Source organism: Chiloscyllium plagiosum, unplaced genomic scaffold (assembly GCF_037043375.1).
Source record: "Chiloscyllium plagiosum isolate Xiang-an unplaced genomic scaffold, Cpla_swu_hap1 HiC_scaffold_18, whole genome shotgun sequence".
Lineage (NCBI taxonomy): Eukaryota > Metazoa > Chordata > Chondrichthyes > Orectolobiformes > Hemiscylliidae > Chiloscyllium > Chiloscyllium plagiosum.
In genome coordinates this window covers 82,358,209-82,382,804 of record NW_028270156.1, presented here as the reverse complement: position 1 = coordinate 82,382,804, position 24,596 = coordinate 82,358,209, and the positions used below count along the sequence as shown (strand labels likewise).

The 24,596-nt window shown below is 43.8% G+C and overlaps 1 protein-coding gene across 1 annotated transcript in view; it reads left to right on the top strand.

The window, feature by feature from the left end:
* Positions 1-11,755, top strand: part of LOC148147019 (uncharacterized) — a 205,592-nt gene extending 193,837 nt beyond the window's left edge. Inside the window, exon 9 of the mRNA XM_087996851.1 lies at positions 11,446-11,755. The gene's annotated coding sequence lies outside the window, so the exon portion shown is untranslated. The remainder of the gene's footprint in view (positions 1-11,445) is intronic.
* Positions 11,756-24,596: the final 12,841 nt, after the last annotated feature.

Here is a 24,596-nt window from a genome sequence, read left to right as displayed (position 1 = left end):
AGAGGGTGTGACTGCAAAGGCAGTGGTGGAGGCTGGTAGAATTACAAAATTTTAAAGGCATCTCGATGGGGATATCAATAGGAAGCGTTTAGAAGGATATGGGCCAAATGTTGGAAAATGAAACCAAATAAATTGCCGACATCTGATGAGTACGGAAGAGTTGGACCAAAGGGTCTGTTTCAGGCCTGTACGTCTCTATGATTCTTTGATCCAATTGATCAAGATCTCTTTGTAATCTTATAAAACCTTCTTCACTGTCCACTGTCCAACTAATCTTGGTGTCATCCATAAACTTGCTAACAATGCCTTCTATAATTCTCATCTACATTATTAATATAAACGACAACCATAAGTGGATCCAGCATCAATCCCTATGTAACCCCGCTGGTCACAGTGCTTCAGCACAAAAGATAACCCTCCTCGAACCCCTAATGCCCCTGCCATTAAGCAGAAACACGCACACAGATACACACACACACACACACATTTGGAGACGCAGACAGTGTTCTGTCTTTAAGACAGAGAGAGATACATTTTGATAAATAAGAGGATCAAGATTAAAGTGAGACGGTAGGACAATTCTGTTGAGAAAGGTGTCAGTCATGATCGAATAGCAGATCAGACTTGATAGGTCAAATGGCCTACTTATGCTCCAATTTCGCATGCTCTATGGTTTACGGTATCGGAAATGTCCACCCAAGAGTGCATTGAAGGCTGGGTCTGATAAATACATTACTCAGCAGTGTCAATGGGATAGGTTTGGGGGCTAAATGGTCTACGTCTGTTCCTATTTGTTGTGCCCTTATTTCTGAAAAGAGGAGGTGACTTGCTGTGAGGTTAAAATATTTTAAATTTAGGGGGCCCCGATTTAAGACTGTGTTGTGTTGACTGTTGTTTTCTCATTCCCAAGGACCAGGGAAGATTAGTTCATTGAAGATATTCAAGGCTGAACTTGACTGATCTTTGATATACAGGAGAGTCAATGTTTATTGCGAACAGACAGGAAAGGGATGTTCATCCACACTAAGACCAACCATGGTCTTTCTAAATGTAGAAGCCAGCTGAAGGGGCCGAATGGCCAACTGCTGCTCCTAACCCATTTGTTATTCTCTCAATGCAACTCTGAGGTTGTTACAGAGGGAGAGGAAGATCCCATTCACCCACTCAGGATCGCTACATTAAGACAGGAGGAGACCATTCCGTCCCTCGAAGGAGTTACACAGGAATAGAACGAAGTATTCAGACATAGAGTCATAGAGATACACAGCATGGGAGCAGACCCTTCGATCGTACTATTCCATGCCTCCAAAATCCTGAAAGAATCTTAGTCTCATTTGCCAGCATCTGCAACTTACCCCTCGAAACCCTTCCTTTCCATATACTTATCCAGGTGTCTATTAACTGCTGTAATTGTATCAACCACCACCACTTCCTCTGGCTGCTCATCCCATACACGCACCACTGTCTGTGTGAAAAAGTTGCCCCTTAGGTCCCTTTTCAAACTTTTCCCCCTCACCTTAAATTTATGCATTCTAGATTTGGACTTGCCTATTTACCCTATCCATGCCACTCATGATTTTATAAACTCTATAAGGTCAGCCCTCCAAGACAGCTGTTTATTTGAATATGTAGTGACTGCGGCAATTTTTCCATACAGCACCAACGGCCAAAAATGAAATTAATGATGAATAATATTGGTGATGTTGTTAACATTAATCTGGCTAATAGCAATCTCCCCGCCCCCACAATACATGTCTAGGAGAAATTGAGCATCTGGTTGAGAGGGCAGATTTGAATTATTGCTCCATCTGAAAAGCAGCATTTTTGACCTTGTAGCGTTTGACTCGAATGTTATTCCATATTTTGTGCTCATATTTTAGACTCTCAGGGATCCGAATCAATGACAGTAAGACCTCTACCTGCTGATCTGACAAACGAATGGCCATAATGGAGTATTGCTGAGCTCAGAAACACCTCGACCATCCAGCGAAACTGCACAGGAGGAGGCCATACAACCTTCCTAGGCTATTACACAGGAACAGGGGAGCCCTGGTTAGCTAGCAGGAAATATGGAGTCTAGATAATAACTAACTTCCAGGCTGGAAAGCTTTAAATGGTGGAATTCCTCGGGCATCAGTATGAGGTCATCCACAGTTTATAATCTAGATTAATCATTTGGATGAAGACGCTAAATGGTTTGGAGATCAGTTTGCTTATATACCATGATAGTCATTCAATGAGATGTCAAGTGGTGACAGAGCATTTGCAATGGGATACTGACAGGGAAATGGAGTGAGTAATACTTCAGCAGAAAAAAAGCAGTACACATGAGTGTGATGAGAAGTTTGTGTTTTGGGGAAAAGATAAAACAAGAGTAAACTCGTTAAATGTAGAGAGAACGCATAACTTGGTGGGACAGAGGGGTTTGCGTGTCCCGTTACATGACTCATATCAAGTTAGTCAGAAAACGCAGCAAATGATTTGGAAGGTGAATGGAATGATGCCTTTATTTAACCGGGGTATCTGGTATGATTTTAGGGATATTTTACTGCATCTTCATAACCCATTGCTGATATCACATCTGACGTACTGTGTCAATTTATAATCCGCTAACCTGAAAAATAATACACAATTGTTTTCAAAACTTTTCAAAGATGTTTATAAAGTCATAGAGATATACAGCATGGAAACAGACCCTTCGGTCCAACCTGTCTATGTCGACCAGATATCCCAACCCAATCTAATCCCACCTGCCAGACTCGGCCCATATTCTTCCAAACCCTTCCTATTCATATACCCATCCAAATGCCTCTTAAATGTTGCAATTGCACCAGTCTCCACCACATCCTCTGGCAGCTCATTCCATACACGTACCACCTTCTGCAAGAAAAGGTTGCCCCTTAGGTCTCTTTTATATCTTTCCCCTCTCACCCTAAACCTATGCTCTCAACTTCTGGACTCCCGATCCCAGGGAAAAGGCTTTGTCTACTTATCCTATCCATGCCCCTCACAATTTGCATGATGTTATGAATGAGTGACAGTTTCGATCTGAGAATGAGAGACGTTCTCGTTGATCATTTATGATCTTGAGGAGAGTGCAGCTGGTGAATACCTGATGGATATTTCATCATGTTTGGGAGAATAAAAGTGGGGAACTAATGTAAGAATGAGATGCATACATTTTAACAAAGATATTGTGAAGATATTAAACGTTGTATTTTAAAATTACACGGAAAATATAAACATGTCTTCAAGTCAAGTGGTGACATTTTCATGAAGAAAATGGCACTGTGTCTGCCAGCAGTAACGATGCACCTACATGGAGAAGGGAATATGACACAGTACACTTCGGACAACGTACAAAGAGACCGCACATGGTCCAGTTTGGGGGTCTGATAACATTATTGTGTGATTCAACTCAAAGAGGAACAAAATGCAAACTTCCTGAGAAGGAACAGCCTATTGTCAATTCTCTCTTTCCATGTTTCTCATCATAACAATGTGTGCGAGCTAAAACACACACAGAGTCATCTTCACCACTCATGGAGGATTCCTGAACAGGATTCATTGGAATCTCCCCACTGCCTACAGCAAAAGGAACTCAGCCAAGTTCAACTACTGCAGGATTGGATCCCATTGCCAGCAGCTTGCTTGAGCAGAATATCTGCAGCAGGTGAATAATATTTGGATCATTCTCTCATCTTTCCTTTTGTCATTAGTTTAACTAATATTTGGACAAAATTCTTTTCATGTTTGCACTATTTTTCAGTTTATCATCAAAAGTGTGCACATGCGCATGTGTGTGTACACGCCAATATTTTTAGAAAGGGAAATATCGATATCCCTATTTGCTGTTTCAAAGCATCCATCATAGTTTGACTAACGTTGTTTTGGTCAAAATCTTGTTATTTTCGAAACCTGCCTCATTTGTTCCGAACACTGATCCAGACCCAGTCTGCCACCACTATGATTAATCAGCTCACTAACCTGGTTACATTTAAATTTTGCTGTGACCAGTGGAGGATTGGGACTAGAACTGGAAACCGTGGCCCGAAAAGCCAGGGAAGTATAAACCAGTGAGCCAATGCCAATGATGGATATGTTGTTGGAGGGAATTCTGAGGGATAGGATTTACATGTATTTGGAAAAGGAAGAACTGATTAGAGATTGCAAACATTGCTTAGTGCTTGGTAAACCGTGTCTCACTAACTTGAATTTTTTGAAGAGGCGATAAAGAAGGTTGATGACAACAGTGTGATAGATATTGTCATTATAGACTTCAGCTAAGTGCTCACAAGATTCTGCATGGTGGACAAAATAGGTCATATAAGTTCTCGTGAAGCTAATACAAAATTGACTTGACGATAGAGGACAGAGGGTGGAGGTGAGAGGTTGCTTTTCAGTCTAAGCTTTTGTGACCAGTGGTGTGCCACAGGATTGGCGCTGGGTCCACTCTTGTTCATCATTTATATAAATGATTTGGATGTCAACACAGGAGGTATAGTTAATAAGTTTGCAGATGACATCACACGAGGAGCTGTGCTGGATAGTGATGAAGGTTACCTCAGAGTATAGCGGGATGTTGATCAGATGGCCAATGGGCCAAGGATTGGTAGATGGAGTTTAATTTAGATAAATGTGAGGTGCTCCATTTTGGTGAGGCACATCAGGGCAGGCCTTATACAATTAATCACAGTGCCCTGAGGTGTGTTGCCGAACAAGTAGTCCCAGCGGTGCAGATACATAGATCCTTGGAAGTGGAGTCACAAGTAGACAAGATAAAGAAGAAAACATTTGGCATACCTGCTTTCATCGGTCACAGTGTTAGTGTCGGTGTTGGGATGCCATGTTGCACGTTTACAGGATATTGGTGAGAGCACTTTAGAATATGGCAAACAATTCGGTTCGCTGTGCTAAAGGAAGGATATTGTTAAACTTGAGAGGGTGCAGAAAAGATTTGCAAGTATGTTGCAGGTTTGGAAGGTTTGAAGTATAGGGAAAGGCTGAATAGACGGACTTCTTTCCTTAATGTGTGGGAGGCTGACTGGTTTACTAAATCATGAGGGGCATGAATAGAGTGAATAAACAAGATCTTTTTCCCAGAATCGGGGAGTCTAAAACTAGAGCATACAGGCTTAAGGCGAGAGGGGAGAGGTTATTAAAGCGACCTTAGGGGCGAAATGTTCACACAGAGGCTGGTGCATGCACAGAACAAACTGCAAGAGAAAGTGGTGAATTATGATGCAATTCCACATTTAAAAAAAGTTCATATTAATAGGAAAGATTTGAAGGGATAGGGGTGAAATGCTGGCAAATGGGACGAGATCAGATTGGGATGTCTTGTCAGCATGAAGAGGTTAGATTAAAGGATCTATTTCTGTGCTGTTTGATTATTTGACTAGATAAGAGGGATAAGGAGAAATTCTAAAAGGTCATTTGGAGTGAGAATTCTGTTCTCCGGAGGTTTACAGTGCCTCTCTGTTTACTTTGATTCAAAACTGATTGAGTTTAATATTTGACAGAGAGGCGAGTCATGAATAATGTGTTACAGAGAGGAAAGTGGGGCTGACACCACAACCTGATCAGCCACAATCTTACTGCCTGGTGGAGAAGACTAAAAGTGTCTAATGACCCACTCCTGCTCCTCAGTCCCATGTTCCTATGTTCCATTCACGCTCTCAACCCTGATAGACAGCAGCAGTTGGAGGCTACTTACTGCTATCACCTGGTGCACAGAAACAGAGGAGATCATTCAGTCCCTCAAGATTGTCCCACAAGGTTTGAAGTGATTTGGAAAACGTAATTGCAAAACCCAGGCTGGGTATGAAAAAGACCCCATAACTCTCTTTACAGAGCTCCCCCTCTCTGCAACTTGTGTTTCATGTGTTCGTCATGTATTAGACTCAGATGTATTGTGAATATAGCCCCCATACCTCACCCAGAGATGGCTCACAGAATTCTCTGGTCTCGCTGACTGCAACATTCAATAACAGATCTTCCAGGAAATTAACACCAACTAAAATCGTTCGCTCCACACGACCGACCCCACCCTAAGCCTGTCTTGCCTTTCACTAAGAACATGTCTGATCTGTTTTTGATCCCAAGTACTCTTTAATGCCCAGTTGTTCATAGCCCTCACCCTCTGACAGGTCAAAATCCATCTACCTCCTATTTAAATATTTTCAGTGATCTAGCTCCTGTAGAATACATAATCCCTCATATTCATTACCCTCTCTTTGAGGCAAACGTTCCCTTCTCCGAAACCATGACTTTCTGATATGAAGAAGCGAGATGAACACAAGGGCTCAGGTGACAGTCACTGGCCCTGATACCAAGGCAGTATTTAACTGAAAATAGAATGAAGGAGCCTGCACAAAACTGTACTTAATGGGAATCAATGTAAACTGCCCTTTGTTTCAAGTGATTTGAAGCACAGAGCAAGATGTTTGTGGTCAGTGGCCGATAATCCTCTCAGTCATGGGACATCTCTTCAGGAGATCCTCAGGATAGCTTCGTTGGCACAATCATCTTCAGCTGCTTCATCAATGTCTTTCCCCCATAAGCTCAGAAGTGGGGGTGGTCACTGAAGGTCACACAATGTTCAGAACAACATGTCAGCCCTCAGGTCCTGAACCAGTCTGTCTGTCCATGAGCAGCAAAACCTGGACAACAGCCAGACGTGTGCTGTTAGTGTCAGTAACATTCCTGTTACAGTACTGCTGGACACTATACATTTCTACAGTGAAAGGAGGAACTCATTCAGCATCTCAAGCTCACTTCACAGGAATATGAGGAAGCCATTCAGCCCATCAATACCACTGCATAGGAAGAGGGAGAGCTCATTCAGTCCCCTTAGCTTACCACACAGCACGAGAAGCAATGCAGTGTTATTGACCAGAACAGAGCCCTTCGAAATATTTTCATGTGGTAGCCTAGATCCAACAATTTTCTTATTCTAAAGGGGAATATAGCATAACCTGTCCAGGTGCAATGTGATTTGTTAAACTACTCGCTGTTAACAAAACATATTTATCCAAACACTGTCATTAAAATACAATCAAAAGAATTGGAATTAGAATAATTTAACACGAATGGAAAACTTAACCGAATAATAGATACAGTACCTATTACTAACGAACTGTACCAATATAGTAAGATCCAGGAAACACAACCACTTGCCAAAAATGGCACATTCAGGCACAGATTATCATATACAATGCTCCAGTGCAAGAGGTAAAAAAGCATCCAGAGAAAATTCAGGGAGAGGAGCAGCCAGTAGGCAAACACTGAAGTTTCCAACTCTGTTGAGACCCCAATAGCTTGTGATGTTACTGAGAGACCAACACCCAGAATTCCTAATCCATAAGAGCTAGCTACACGTAATCAGGCCCTGTTAAAATAAACACAAGGCCTCCTGAGGTGTTTACTCACGTGGTGTTAACTAACCTCTCTTAATAGAAAATTGGACAAATCACCTCTTAAAGATATAAGTTTGTCACACGAGTCAGCATATTGCACTGTTAAACAGGAACCACATTTACCCAATCAGGCCATTTGCCCTATCCAATCGTATGAGGAAGAAGCCATTCAGCGCTTTGAGTCACGTACACAGGAACAGGAGGAGACCATTCAGCCCCTTGACTCACTTACACAGGAAAAGGAGGAGACCATTCAGCTCCTTGAGTCACTTACACAGGAACAGGAGGAGGTAATTAATGATCCAACATAACAAATAAATGAAGCAGAGGCTGCACAGACAGAGTGTTCCACATTGTTCCCATGCCTTTATTGTTCATGGTTTACCGGTGGACTTTAACGTGGTTTTCTAGCTGTGAGCAGGGAAGACAAATATATGTGTGAAATCTCAATTTCCGAGAAGACAGCCTGGTGTTCTCCATGGAGGTCATTTAGTGCAAAGTCACATACCAACTACACATTAATGTGGAGAGTGCATTGAGACATATATAGTATTAGGAATACTTTCTTAGATCGATTAATGTGCTCTCTAACTCTACATAATGCCGATCTTGTTAATGCTGATCCTGTCTAGCGCATATTCTGTGTAGTGTGTTCTGTATGGCTTACTCTGTCCAAGTGTTTTTTTTTCTCTCACGCTATGATCTGTATGTCCTTGCTTCCTATGACCTGCCTGAACAGCTCACAAATGAAGCTTTTCACTGTATCTAGGAACACATGACAATAAATCAAATCATTCAATTATTTCTCTGTTTATCATTGTCTCTTTTGGAAATAAGTGATTGTCGCCAACCCTCAAGTTTCAACGCAATCATCTCTTCTTCTCTCACAACACTACAGATTAAATACTCAGTTCCATCACTGTCTCCTCGTGATACTTTCATCCCACAGATTAGACTGGCGATACTTGTTTGAACTGTATCTGCCTTACAAAGGAAATCAAGCCGGTAAACAGTGCCCCTAATGTTTTCTCATTAAGGCTTTACAATTGCAGGAAGATATGTACTTGAATCATCTTACATTGAGGGGAAACATACCATATACTAACCCTAGTTACTCATACTCCTGGATGTGTTAATTTTGGTGACTCGTAATCAAGGACATTAAGGTCTTTTTGGACAACAGCACATTCCAAACACACACCATTTAATCAATACAAAATGTGATGCATGCTGTTGGTTTCTCACCTTCAAATAATTTTTATGACTTGCAAATTGCTGTGTTCCGAACACTGATACATGCGATCCCCATGATTCAGTGCAGAAAAGTGCACTGCGCTCTCTATTGTCTCCACTGAACAATCTTCAATCCATGTAGTATATCTACCATCTCCCCTCAATCTCCCCTGCCACTTGCCAATAGGTTCTAACTGCCTTCATTCATCTGTCAGCAACCACGTCATAAGTATTCTACAAATGCAAATATACCACTTCCACTGCTTCTCATGTGTGAATGCCTCAACTAACACAAACTCTACAGGTTTCTCCGTTTTTTGTGATTTCTGCATTCCATCTTCTAAGTCGAAGCTGACCCTTCCAAGTCATATCATGATTCCCCAAGTGTCTAATTATAAAATTTCTCATAAAAAGTTCTCATATTTCCCTCTGACCTGACATCAGATTGCACTTCTTAAAAAAGTTATTTCCCCTCCACTCCAGTTTTAAATATTTCGTCTTACAGTAGCTACTTCCCAGTCTGCAGGAACCAGCATTTCCAGAGTCAAATGAATTTTGAAGGATAATCAATAATTCTTTCTTGCAGTTACAACATTTAAAAGATATTTGGATATGTACGTGTATAGGAAATGTTTGGAGGGATATGGGCCAAGCACAGGCAGGTGCGACTATGTTAGTTTGGAATTGGCATAGTCAGCATGGACTGGTTGGACCGAAGGGTCTGTTTCTGTCCTGTATGACTCCAAAACTCTTTCACTAGCTGTATTGCCACTTGCCTGAAAACACTGGAATGGGGCACATTTGGTGCAGCATCTTAGAAAATTCAATTCAAGTAGTTTTATGAGTTTTTTTTTCATTAATTCTAATCTTGCACAGTTTCTTATTTTTTTCCAGGCAGTATGTCACGTAGTATTTCTGGAAGATTTTCCGTGTCTTTCACTTTGGAGACAGAAGTAATGTATTCCCCTCAGCGGGGGATAGAGATAGCCTCCTTCACTAAGTGAATACATTGGAGGGGTACACTTGGGAGAGGATAGATTTGGCACACACTCCTGCTCGGAAAGCTCTAGAATAAAAACAGTTCAATTAAACTGTCACTCCATGGCCACTGATGGCTTCAGACATTGCACCTGGCTTTGGTCCAGGTAGAGATTAAATTTGGGATCAAAATATTTGTGACTAGAAGTGTGGCCAGAAGAGAAGTATAAGCAGAAAAATGGAGATGATGGTTTATTTAGGAATAGCACTGAGACAGACGTCAAAACTGGGAATATTGTGAAGGCGGAGTGGACAAGCTTGGTGAGAGAGAGTATAGTGAGATAGAAATCAGCTCAGGACAAATTAGGGCAATCGTGGTTTGAACACGATTGTTCATCCTGAGATGTTTTTAATTGAAAGGTCTGAAATTCATGCAATAGAAATGGAGTTTGTGATTGAATATGAAGACAATAGTTTTTCTGTACCTTCCACTGTGGAGACAGAATTAATGTATTCCCCTCAGCGGGGGACAGAGATAGCCTCCTTGACTAAGTGAATACACTGGAGCAGTACACTTGGGAGATGATAGATTTGACACCCACTCCTGCTCGTAAAGTTCTAGAATCAAAACAGTTTAATTAAACTGTCACTCCTTGGCCACTGATGGCACAGTTCTTTCCGTAGTGTGAGGCTGCAGGTTATGCTGTAAGTTGTGACACAAAGCTGTGACCACCTCATTTCAGAATCAAACTGGCTTCAGACGTTGTACGTGGCATCGGTCCAGGGAGAGATTAAATTTGTGATCAAAATATTTGTAACTGGAGGAGTGGGCAGAAGTGAACTATTAGCACAAAGATGGGAATGATGGTTTATTCAGAAATCGCACTGAGTGAGACGTGAAAACTGGGGATATTGTGAAGGTGGGAGAGAATATTTGAGAAAGAAATCAGTTCAGGACAACATAGGGCAATCCTGGTTATGAACACTATCGTTCATCCTGACATATTTGTAAGTGAAAGCTCTGAAATTCATGATATATAAATTGAGTTTGTGATTGAAAGTGAAGACAATAGTTTGCATTTTTGCCAAACAAAGATAACAGAAGTAGGATGGCATTCACAGTGGTTTACAGAATTAATAAATGGACAGAGATAGACTCACCAGGAACATCAACAATATCGAGGTTGGGATAGTAACCTGCCTGAATAATCATCAGCACACATTCTATCCGCCATGTCAACGATATCCAATCCTCAGATAACCAGTTAAGACCATAGGATAACTCCTGTCACTTGTAACATTCCAGTCTAATGTTCTCAGATTCTGATCCATTGTTGGAGCATTCCAGTATAATGTTCTCAGATGCTGATCCATTGTTGGAGCATTCTATTATAATGTTCAGAGATTCTGGTTTATTGTTGGAACATTCCAGCCTAGCATTCTCAGGTTCTGATCCATCATTGGAACATTCCAGTCTAATGTTCTCAGATTCTGATCCATTGTTGAAAGACTCCGGTCTGATGTTCCCAGATTCTGGTCTCTCCCTCTCTCTGAAGATGCTGATCACAATCGTGTTGAGCAAGATGCTTCTGCTGATACTGTGGGATAACACATTGAAAGGATCCCCTTATTAATAGAAGAAGGAAACCCTCCAGTGCATCAGTGGAGACTGACATCAATCACGATCATTGAACAGTTAACCCATTTCGCTCCAACACGTTTAATGTAACAACTGGGTAGGATGTTGACATCACCTGCTATTGATCTTATTGCTGACTTCCAATTACTGCAGCAAAGTTATGTTTTTTCTTCACAGGCTTGATGACTCTGCTGTTTTATCCACATACAATACGCAATGGAATCAGCTTCCCAAGAGCCAATCGAGAGTTTGGCACTTCATTCTTCTCCACCACAACAACAACCCGCCGCCCCCCCAAGTGTAAAACCTGTACTGAGGCACAACTGCTTTGAACATAGATTTATCCGGACTTTACTTTCACAGCTCTAATAAGGCAATGGTTTCTATTATCACAACACACTTCAATAATTTGTTTCTAAAACTGTAAACATCTTATAAACAATGTAATAAGTCTTTACCTTTTCAGATTTTTGGCCTTTTCACAAAAATAAATATTATATTTATCATTGCCTTGTTTATTGGGATTAGAGGGTGAGAGACAGTATGTATGTGTCATTGGTTAAGGAAAATATAGTGTTCGGAATCAGTGGCTGTGGAGAATGGAGAAGAGTAAAGTGATATCCCCCAGTTACCAATAACTTTTTACAGAAGGAAATAGAATACGTTTGGACAAAGGAATGGCAAGTGACAATGTAAACAAAACAGGATAATTGGAAAGGGAGGAAAGATTATTTTATATATATTGTTTGATCAGTGCGTGTGCAAATAGATAAGATTTTTCTAATGTGTTCGTGGCTGATAAGGAAAGTCAGGAACAGCGTCAAACCAAAAGAGAAAGCATACAATGTGGTGAAGATTATTGGGAATCCAAAGGATTAGCAAGCCTATAAATACCAGTGGATGGGAACTAATGAAAGCAATTGGGAGGAGAAGATGAAATAGGATTGTTAACTTGTTAATAATGTAACAGAACATGGCAAGCAGTTTTTCAATATGTAAAACGAAAGGGTGGGAGGTAAGAGTAAACAGCAGGTGAAGCAACATTTCACTTGTACTCTTACAATGCCAGTCTACTGGCATTGCTGCTCACAATGCAGACTCCTTTAGACTGGGGAGACCAAACAGAGACTGCTTTAAGGAACACTTCCACTCTGTCTGTAGGAATAGCCCTGACGTTCTCATAGCTTCCCATTTCAATAACCTACCTTGATCTCATGCTAACATTTTGGTCCTGGGCTGCTGAAATGTTCCAATGAAGCACAACCCAAGCTCGAGTAACACTTCAAGTTACACTTGTTGTGTTAAGCCTGCAGAAGTTAATATTCAATTCCATAACTTCACAGCTTTACCCCATTAGGAATGTTCTCCATTTCTTCATATATTGTCCCTCCTGGTCTCCCCGTGACCTTGTTTCTTTGTATCTTGTTAATCTTGCTTTCAATAGAGACAGCCAATAACCTCTATTCACAACTTATTTTCCATCCATTTTCTATCCAGTGCAATTAAAAACCCGTCTATCTTTTGAACTGCATCTTAACACCTTCTGTTTCCTGTCACTCCATATCACCTCTTCAAGGAATGAATAAGCTTATTTTCAATCCTTTTTAATTCTGAAGAAATGGCACCCAGGAATGGAAAGGTTACCTCTGTTTATCTGTGTCTGCAGATGCTACCAAGCCTGCCGAGTTTCTACAAAAACGAATAAGCACTTGCAAATTTTCAATAAAAGTAAGAACTGTGGATAATGGAAAGCTGACACAAAGGCAAAGGTTGCTGAATAAACTAGAAGCCTTGAAGAAGGATCACTGAATCTGAAATTTAACTCTGCCTTCATTGTGCAGATGCTGCCAGACTTGCTTAGTTTCTCGAGCAATTTCCGTTTGTGAACATGTTTCAAAGATGTGTATCAAAGCTGCTCAATCGCCCTGTCCAATACGGGAAGTGAACGATAACGCAAGGTGTACAAATTCATTGGTTCTGAAACTGCGTACAGCGGGCATCACTAACACTGCAGAGCTCTTAATCATGTTCAGGGAGAGAAACAGAGGGAAACACATTCACTTTCAATGCAGAGGATGGTGTGAATACAAAGAAAAAGATTCAGATGAATTTGTTAAAGAATTTTGAGGGATGTGACCAATTGCAGGCGTGGCACCATGGAGAAACCCTCAGGACAATGAGAGGATGAAACTGGCAGTGTTACTACATCCAAAACCAGAGTATGTCACTGAGTACAGGGCTAATGGGTGAATGCATCTCGCTGTGAACTGGGGGACAGGCAGCAGAATTGTATTGCAGATATTGAAGCTCAAAACAGGGCATTTATGTAGTGCTGTAGATCACAGCAGCAGCAGAAACTAAATTGTATTCAATCACAATCTGTAACTTTTTGCCTGGGATAATGCCTAAGAGAAGGTGTGGACTGCAGATGCTGGAGATCAGAGTCGAGAAAGTGGATGGTGCTGGAAAAGCGCAGCAGGTTAGGCACCCTCCGAGGAGCAGGAGAATCCACTTTTCGGGCATAAGCCCTTCATCAGGAATGAGGCTTGTGGGTCAGTGGACTGAGAGATAAGTGGGAGAGATAAGTGGAGTTGCGGGGAAGGTAGCTGAGAATGCGATAGGTAGATGACGGTAGGGAAGAGTTTGATAAGTCGGAGAGGAGAGTGAAGCAGATAGTTGGGAAAGGTGATGGACAGGTCAAAAAGGCAATGCTAAGTTGGAGGCTTGGGAGTGGGATAATGTGGAGGGAGGAGAAATGAGGAAACTAATGAAATCCACATTGATCTTGTGTGGTTGCAGGGTCCCAAGGAGGAAAACAAGGATTCCCCTGAAAACAAGTGTAGGGTGGTTCATGAGTGGCGATGGAGGAGGCCCAGGACCTGCATATCCTTGTAGGAGTGGGAGGTGGAGTTGAAGTTTTCCCCACGGGGTGGTGGGATTAATTGGTTCGGGTGTCCTAGAGATGTTCTTTGAAACGATCTGCAAGTTGGCTTATTTTCTCCCCAGTGTAGAGGAGACCACAGTGGGTGCAACGGATACAGGAGATGACATTGGTGAAGGTACAAGTAAATCTCTTCAGATGTGGAGTGATCCTTTGAGGCCTTGGATCGAGGTAAGGGGAGAGGTGTGGGTGCACGTTTTGCACTTCCTGCAGTGGCAGGCGAAGGTGTCAGGAGTGGGGTGGCTGAGAATGCAAGAAGTAGATGAAGGTGGGGGCGAAGTTGATAGGTCAGAGAGGAGAGTGGAGCGGATAGATGGCAAAGGTGATGGACTGCTGAAAATGTGTTGCTGGAAAAGCACAGCAGGTCAGGCAGCATCCAAGGAACAGGAGAATCGACGTTTCGGGCATAAGCCCTTCCTCATTCAACACATTTTCAGCTCTGATCTCCAGCATCTGCAGTCCTCACTTTCTCCTCAAAGGTGATGGACTGGTCAAGTGGGCGGTGCTGAGTTGGAGGCTTAGGATTGGTATAGTGTGAGAGAGGGGAAATGAGGAAACTGTTGAACTCTACAGCTGACAGTGCAATAGGTAGACGAAGGTGGGGGAGACCATGATAGTTCGGAGAAGAGGGAGCTGGAAATGCGATAGGTAGTTGAAGGTGGGGAGAAGGTGATATGTTGGAGAGCTGGGCATTACCAACTACCATTGCAATTTATGGTTAATTGCCGAGTGTGAGTGAACATGCCAGGGTCATAAACGTACGTATCTGAACTTGATGATTACCTGTTAAAGCTTGGATGCTGACATTCCAAACAGCAGAACTAACATCTGGCGGAGAGGGTGAAATGACCCTCAGACCAACAGATCATACTGACGCTCTGCCACACCCAGACATAAATGATTTTTTAAGATTAGATTAGATTACTTACAGTGTGGAAACAGGCCCTTCGGCCCAACAAGTCCACACCGACCTGCCGAAGCGCAACCCACCCAGACCCATTCCCCTACATTTATCCCTTCACCTAACACTATGGGCAATTTAGCATGGCTAATTCACCTAACCTGCACATTTTTGGTCTGTGGGAGGAAACCGGAGCACCCGGAGGAAACCCACGCAGACACGGGGAGAATGTGCAAACTCCACACAGTCAGTCGCCTGAGGCGGGAATTGAACCCGGGTCTCTGGTGCTGTGAGGCAGCAGTGCTAACCACTGTGCCACCGTGCCGCCCCTGCAATTTATGGTTAATTGATGATGAAAATTAAACAAGGCACATGCTAATTAATACAACGCCAGCAGCAATGATGCACCTACATGGAGCAGGGAATATGATGGAGTCATATAGTGCAGACAATGTTCAAGAAAAGCTCACATGTCCCAGTTTGTGGTTTGATAACATTATTGATTCAACTCAGAGAGGGGAAAATGTAGCCTATCTATGAAGGAACAGTTTATTGCTCCCTTTCTCTTTTCCTGTCGTTTATCACAGTAATGTGTGTGAACTAAAAAAAAAGCCCAGTCGTCTTACCCACCCATGGAGGATTCCTGATGAGGATTCATTAGAATCTCCACACTGCCTGAAGCATCGGGAATTCAGCCAAATCCAACTGTTCCAGGAAGGATTCACTTTGTCAGAAGCTTGTGCCAGCAGAATAACATCAGAAGTAAGTATTCTGACTGGATAGTCAGAGGGGCAGGCAGGAGTTTCTGTTGCTGCAAATGGGAATCCAAGATGGTGTGTCGTCTCCCACTTGCCAGGCTCAAGGATGTCTCAGAGCGACTGCAGAACGTTCTCAATGGGGAGGATTAGCCGCTACAAATCATTGTGCACGTTGGCACATATGACACAGGTAGAAACAGGGATGAGATCCTTCAGAGTGATTATAGACAGCTAGGAAAGAAATGTGAAAAACTAGGCCCTCGACAGTGGTAATAGCAGGTTTACTTTCACTACTACATGCTAGTGAGGGTAAGAACAGGACGTTATGGCAGATGAATGCATGACTAAAGAACTGGTGCGGTGGGGGGGGTGATGATTTAGATTTTTAGATCACTAGGGTCTTTTTTCGGCAGAGGTAACCTAATCAAGAAGGAGGGGTTGTCCCTGAACTGGACGGTGTTCAATATCCTGGCAGCCAGGGTTGTTAGTGTGAAAGTGAGGACTACAGTTGCTGGAGATTAGAGTCAAGATTAGAGTCGTGTTGGAATAGCACAGCAGATCAGGCAGCATCCGAGGAGCAGGAATTTCGACGTTTCAGGCAGGAGCCCTTCATCAGGAATGAGGCTGGGATAATCCGTGGAAGAGAGATAAATGGGAGGGGTGTGGGGATTGTGGAAAATGTAGCTAAAAGGTCAATATGTGGATGGAGGTGAGGATAAAGATGATAGGTCGGAGAGGATTTATGGGGGGTTAGGTGGGAAGGAAGATTGGCCGGTAGGACAGTCTAGAATTAGGGTAAGGTAGGGAGAGGGTAAATGAGGAAACTGGCGAAGTCAACATTGATACCACGGGGTTGAAGTGTTCCGAGGCGGAAGATGAGGCGTTCTTCCTTCAGGCGTCGGGCAGTGAGGGTGTGGTGGTGGTGGAGGCCCAGGACCTGCATCACCTTGTCAGAGTGGCAGGGGAAGCTGAAATGTTTGGACACAGGGCGGTGGGGTTGATTGGTGCGGGTGTCCCGGAGATCTTCCCTAAAGCGCTCTCCAAGAAGGCATTCAGTCTCCCCAGTGTAGAGGAGACTGCATTGGGAGCAACGGATACAATAAATGACATTTGTGGAAGTTCAGGTGAACGTTTGATGGATGTGGAAAGCTCCTTTGGGACCTTGGATGGAGGTGAGGCGAGGAGGTGTGGGCGTAAGGTTTGCTATTCCTGCAGTGGCAGGGGAAGGTGGTTTGTTGGGTGGCATGGACCTGATCAGATAGTCACGGAGGGATCGTTTTTTGCGGAAAGTGGATAGGGATGGGGAGGAAAATATATCTTCCACCCGTTTGTAGGTGGAAGAAATGTCGGCGGATGATGCGGTTTATACGGGATAGCGTTGTTGCAGGAGGTAGAGTGGGAAGAGGTGTAATCCAGGAAGGTGTGGGAGTCGGTGGGTTTGTGAAAAAACAAGTCAGTGGTGAGTTGATCGTCGTTGATGGAGATGGAGACGACCAGGATGGGGAGGGAGGTATCAGAGATGGTTCAGGTAAATTAAAGATCGGGTGGAGTGTGTTGGTGAAGTTGACGAACTGTTCCATCTCCTCATGGGAACACGAGGTTGCGCCGATGCAGTCATCAATGTAGTGGACCAAAAGATGGGGAGTGGTGCTGGTGTAACTATGGAAGATGGGCACTTCTATGTAGCCAACAAAGAGACAGGCATAGCTGGGGTCCATGCGGGTGCCAATGGCTACCCCTTTCGTCTGGAGGAAGTGGGAGGATTTGAAGGAGAAATTGTTAAGGGTGAGGACCAGCTCAGCCAAACGAATAAAAGTGTCAGTGCAAAGGTACTGGTGGGGACGTCGGGAGAGGACGAAACAGAGGGTTTTGAGGCCCTGGTCATGGTGGATGGATGTGTGGAGGGACTGGATGTCTTTGGTGAGAATGAGGCGTCGGGAGCCGGGGAAATAGAAGTCTTGGAGGAGATGGAGGTTGTGGGTGCTTTCCCGAATGTATTTGGGGAGTTCCTGGATCAGGGGAGGTAGGACAGTATCGAGGTAGGTGGAGATGAGTTCGGTGGGGCATGAGCGTGCTGTGACAATTCTGCGGCCGTGGTGGTCAGGCTTGTGGATCTTGGGAAGGAGGTAGAATTGGGTGGTGCCGATTTCCTGTACTATGAGGTTGGAAGCTGTGGGTTGGAGATCTCATGAGGTGATGAGGTTGTATATGGTCTAGGAGATGATGGTTTTGTGGAAGAGGGATGAGGTCATGATCGAGGGGCCGGTAGGAGGATGTGCCTTCGAGTTGGCACCTGGCTTCAGTAGTGCACAAGTCAATGCACCAAACTACCACTGCATCCATTTTATCCATTGGTTGGATTGTGAGGTTGGGATTGGAGCAGAGGAAGTGGAGGGCTTCGCGTTGTGAGGACTTGAGTTGGAGTGGGGGAGGGGTAGACAGTTTAAGGCAGTTAATGTCTCAGTGGCAGTTGGAAATGAAGAGGGCAAGGGTGGGTTACAGGCCAGCACAGGGTGTCCAGGTGGATGGAGTGTGTTGGAGGCATGTGAAGGGGTCCTCAGAAGGTGGGTGGAAGTTCTGATTTAAAAAGTAAGCTGGGAGGCGGAGGCAGTGGAAGAAGTTTCTGACGTCATGACATGTATTGAATTCATTGATGCATGGATAGAAGGGGGTGAAGTAAGGTCTTTGCTGAGGTCTGAACGTTTGGTATCAGTGAGGGGGATTTCTGGTGCATGGTGAAAACTCGACAGGGCTGGGAGCTAGGATCTGGTGTAGGTGTGGAGCAGGGATTGGGGCGGAGCCTGTAACTGGCGTGGGAGCGGTGGAAGGGGAAAGGGGTGGAGTCATGAACAGGAGTGGTGTTCCCCTCAAGGTTCTTCGTGTCGGGAATGTTGACAAAGGGATCCTTGTGGGCGTGCCGGCAGTATGCTGGTTTTAGATTAGATTACATTACATTACAGTGTGGAAACAGGCCCTTTGGCCCAACAAGTCCACACCGACCCGCCGAAGCGTAACCCACCCATACCCCTACATTTACCCCTTACCTAACACTACGGGCAATTTAGCATGGCTAATTCACCTAACCCGCACATCTTTGGACTGTGGGAGGAAACCGGAGCACCCGGAGGAAACCCACGCAGACACGGGGAGAACGTGCAAAGTCAGGCGCCTGCGGCGGGAATTGAACCCGGGTCTCTGGCGCTGTGAGGCAGCAGTGCTAACCACTGTGCCACCGTAGTGTGGCGTTTGTGAGGGCAGAAGTAGTGGCGACGACGGCAGTGGCAGGGGCGTGGCGGAAGTCACGGAAGGAAGATGCATTAGTGAAATATTTGGCCGTGAGGTGAGTCATGGATCATAGGATACAGACAGGAACGTTGGGCTGACACCACACCCTGACCAGCCATAATCTTATTGCCTTGTGGAGGAGGCTCAAAGTGCCTAATAAACCACTCCTGCTCCTCAATCCCATGTTTCTGTGCTCCAATCAGCCCCTCAGACCTTTTGGCAGGAGCAGTTGGAAGCCACTTACTGCTATCATCTGGTGCACAGAAACAGAGGAGACCATCCAGCCCCTCATCAATGTACCACACGGTTTGGGGTAGTTTAAAAAATGCAATTTGAAAACCCAGGTTGGATATGGAAGACGCCCCTCGGCTCTCTTTACAGAGCTTCCCCATCATTGTGGATCATTTGTTGTAGATGTTTTCGACCCAGATTCACTATGAATACAGACCCCATACCCAACCCGGAGATGGCTCATAAAAGCTTGTAGTCTCCCTGACTGCAACATTCAATAACAGAACATCCAGGAAAATTACACCCACTAACTTTCCAATAACAGAATGTGAGAACATCAGAAAGAAGAGCAGGCTGTTCACCCTCCAAGCCTGCTTTGTCCTTCACTAAAAACATTACTGATGTTGGTCTCAAATCCTCTTTAATGCCCGATTCTGCATTGCTCTCAAATCTCGGACATGTCAAGATCCATCTGCCCCCTTTTCAAATACTTTCACAGAACATAGAACAGTACAGCACAATACAGGCCCTTCAGCCCTCGATGTTGCGCCAACCTTTTATCCTACTCTCAGATCAGACTAACCTATATGCTCTTCATTGTAATATCTTCCATGTGCCTATCTAACAGTTGATTACATGTCCCTGATGTATCTGACTCTACTACCACCGCTGGCACTGCATTCCACCTACCCACCACTCTCTGACATCGCCTCTAAAACTTCGTCTAAATGATGCCCCCTCGTAATAACCATTTCTGCCGTGGGAAAAGGTCTCTGGCTATCTACTGTGTTTATGCCTCTCAACATCTTGTATTCCTCTATCAAGTCACCACTCGCCCTTCTTTCTTCCAATGAGAAAAGTCCTAGCTCCCTTAAACTTTCTTCATAAGACCTGCCCTCCAGTCCAGGCAGCATCTTAGTAAATTTTCTCTGTACCCTTTCACATCCTTCCTATAATGGGGCGACCAGAACTGAACATAATATTCCAAGTGCGGTCTAACCAGGGCTCTATAGAGCTACAGCATAGCCTCACAGCTCTTAAACTCAATCCCCCTGTTCATGAAAGCCAACACACCACACGCCTTCTTAACAACCCTATCAAATCGGGTAGCAACTTCGAGGGACCTCTGGACCTTTATCACAAGATCTCTCTGTTCCTCCACACTGCCAAGAACCCTGCCTGTATTCTGAATTCATATTCGAGTTTCCAAAAAGAATCACTTCACACTTTTCCAGGTTGAACTCCATCTGCCACTTATCAGCACATCACTGTATCCTGTCAATGGCCCATTGCAGCCTACAACAGCTTTCCACACGATGTACCATTCCACCAAGCTTCGTGCCATCGGGAAACCTCATAACCCATTCTTCCAGTTCTTCATCCAAGTCACTTATAAACATTACGAAGAGCAGTGATCTCAAAATTGATCCCTATGGATCCCTTTCAGTGATCTGGCTCCCCAACTCTCTGTGTAAGAGAATTAATGACATTCACTACCCTCTGTTTGAAGAAAGAATTACCTGCTTCTACACTACCACCAATGGATAGGAGCAAAAGAGGTACCACAGGGGTTTAGTTAGAGAGACTGGCCCTGAAACTCAAGGCCGTATTTGATTGAGGATGACATCAAGAAGCCAGAGCAAAATCGCACTTAATGAGAATCGGTTATGACCTCTCCGCCATTTGGATTCATTCATTGCACAAGGAAAAATGTTTATTATCATATGGCATCAATCATCTCAGCCGTGGGACATCACTGCAGGAGTTCCCCAAGATAGTTCCCTCAGCCCAAGCAACACCAGATTGTCAGCAGCGAATCCCTGCAGTGTGGGCTCAGTCCATTGAGTCCTCACCAATCCGAAGTGGGGATATTCACTGAAGATCACACAATGTTCAGAACAATTTGACCCCCTCAGCTCCTGAAGCAGTCTGTGCCCATGTGCAACAAGACCTGGACGACATTCAATATCGTGCACTTAATGAGAATCGATTGTGACCTCTCCACTATTTGGAGTCATTCACAACACAATGGAAGATGTTTATTGTCGGTGGGCATCAATCATCTCAGCCGTGGTACAACTCTAAAGGAGATCTTCTGGATAGTTCCCTCAGCCCAGGCATCCCCAGTTTGTCAACCGGGAATCCCTGCAGTGTGGAAGCAGGCCATTCAGCCCATTGAGTCAACACCGATCCAAAGTGGGGATGTTCAATGAATATCACACAATCTTCAGAATAATTTGTCACCCCACAGCTCCTGAAGCAATCTGTGTCCACTGCAATAGGACCTGGACAACATTCAACATTGTGCTGTTAAAATCTGGGTAACATTCATGCAACAGCACTGTACATTTCCACAGTAAAAGGAGGATTTCAATCCGCACTTCAAACTGGTTTCACAAGAATATGGGAAAGCCATTCAGCTCATCAAAACTACTGGGCAATAAGAGGGATAGCCTATTCAGACTATCCCACCTGTTACACAGGAAGAGAAGGAGTCTGCTCACTCCCACACGTCACTTACACGAGATCAGAAAGAGATCATTTTACACCTGGCGTCGCTCACAAAGGAACATGAAGAGGTCATTCAGCATCTCAAGTCACTAAGACAAGAACAGGAAGGTGTCCGAGATGCTCCAATATCACAAATACATGGCGCAGGGGCTGCACAGATTGACTGCAAGATCTTGTTCATCGTGGCTTCATTACTCATCGTAAGTGTTACTTTAACATGGTTTCCTGGCAGTAGGAATGAAGCCAATTTTTAAATCATTCTCCAAGGTGTCTTCCATCTGCAGGAAGGCAAACTCATGTTCTGTCTGGAGGTCAGAAGCTGGTGGGGAATAGCTAACTGTTTCAAAATGAAGGTATTGTGGCTGCTGACAAGATTTTATACAATGTAACATTCAATGCAGGGTCACACAGTAATGGCACATTAAAGTGTTCAGAGTTCATTCAGAACCTGTAACTCTCTGTTAATAGACATGGGGGCTCTGCATAGGTATGTAAACTATCTGGAATCAAGAATCCTGCGAAAAGTATGGAATTTTCACCCCATTCAGTTGTTTGGGACGTAATGACTATCCTTCCATAACCATTAAGTTTCAACTTCTTATTCTCTCACAGCGCTACAGGTTAAACACATAGTTCTTGCAATCTCTCCTCATGGTGTCATCATGCCAGGGTTTACTCTGGTGAAACTACTTTGTATTGTTTCGGTGACATGGAGATCATTATTTATATGACCAAGTTCATCCAAATCCTTTTTAACAGCAGCACCTCCCAAGCTCTCACCATTTTATAAACATAAAGAGAATGATGGTATTTGTTCACATCTGAATCATTTTTATACCTTGCAAACAGACTTTACCAAAGCACTGATCCTTCTGATACCCCACAAGCCTTCAGTCCAGAGAAAAACACTACTCCCTTTATTGTCTCCAGTATCTAATTTTTAATTCATGTGGTATTTATTCCCCACATACATACGCATGGAATTTAACATGCCTCACTCACCTGTATGCAAATATATCAAATATCTGCTGAAAATTCAAATACTCCACTCCCACTGGATCTCAATTGTCGATGTCACAACAGACAATCTCCACAAACGCCAGCATTTCCCTTTCCTGCATTTCGACCGAATCTACGAAACCATTTCATTGTTCTCCAAGTGTCTAGTTGTCACATTCCTTATAAAATGTTCCAACGGTTTTTTTTTCTCACAGCTGATACCAAACTATGCACTATCTAGTTTTCTGTTTTCCCTCTCCGTCCTGTTTTAAATATTTATGTTTACAATAGCTGCTTTCCAGTCTGCAGGATGCTATCTAGAATCTAACCAGCTTTGAAGAATAATCAGTAATTCTTTCAGTAGCTCTGTTGCCACCTCCTCAATACTGTGGAAAGTAGTTCATCAGATGCGGCACCTCACCAACCTTCAGTTCAATGAGATTTTCAAAGATATACTTTATATTAACTATAATTTCCTGCACTTCCTCTTTTATACCAGTAACTCTGCTAGTTTGTTTCTGTACCTTCTTCTGTGTAGACAGAACCAATGCATTCCTCTCAGCAGGCAGATAGCTTCTGTCAGCTAGTGATACGTCGGAGGACTGCACTCCGGAGATGATGGATATGTCATCCACTCTTGCCTGGAAATTTCCAGAATCAGTCCAGTTCACTTCATGGTGAGTGTCAGCACAGTCCTGTAACTGTCGTCTGGCTACAGCTTATACTGAAGGAGGGGACACAGCTCAGGGACCACCTCATATTTTAAATAGACTGGTTTCACACTTTTCACGTGGAATTGGTCCAGTTTAGACAAATGTTCCGGAAATCTCAGGGAGGAAGGTGCAGTGCCCTGCTCCACCCTGTTTACAGAGTTTCCCTTCTGTGTAGCCTCAGCTCCATTTGTTTTCCATGGACATAGACATTCCGTAAATGCAGTGTCCAGAGTGGGGTCACCAGACCGTTGGGTCTCCCTGAGTGAACCCAGCAGTTGACAATACAAACCCGAGAAAAGCATCCACAGAGCCTCCACAGAGTTTCCAAAGACAGGAGCAAATCAATTTCCCACATCCATTCAGTGTTGAAAATGTCTCCCTCTCCTCAGTTTCTCTTCCTGGCTGAAAAAGCCGTCGCATCTCTGCACAGACCCATAGTAATAGTTCCTCTCTCCAAAGAAGCAGATGACAATGTAAGATTACCTTTCTCTGTAAATCAGCCACTATAATGGCAGCACCAGTATTGCTGATGGAGTAAATCACCACACTCAGAGAAGAGCGATAAAGGAAATATAATTCAATTTAAACAGGGACATACCTAAAGGGACACCCCGCCCAACATCTCCAAGCAAACCACTCCTAATACCAGCATAGATAATATCATTTCCCGATTGCTCCCGAGTTCTGAGCAGGGTCTCTAGACTCGAAACGTTATCTGTTTTTTCCTGACACATGCTGAGATTCTCCAACATTTTCAGATGTTGGAGAATATTATTTCAGATCTCCAGCATCCACAGTTCCTTGGAGTATTTCACCTTTATTGTTGTTGCATCACGGGATGCCAGCATCACTAGCAAGGGAAGCATTTGTTGTCCATCACTAATTGCCCTTGACCACGAGGCCATTAGTCAAGACCCAACCGTTTTGTTATAGGTCTGAAGTCACACTGAGTTCAGACTGGACAATAATGTTAGGTTTCTTTCCCAAAG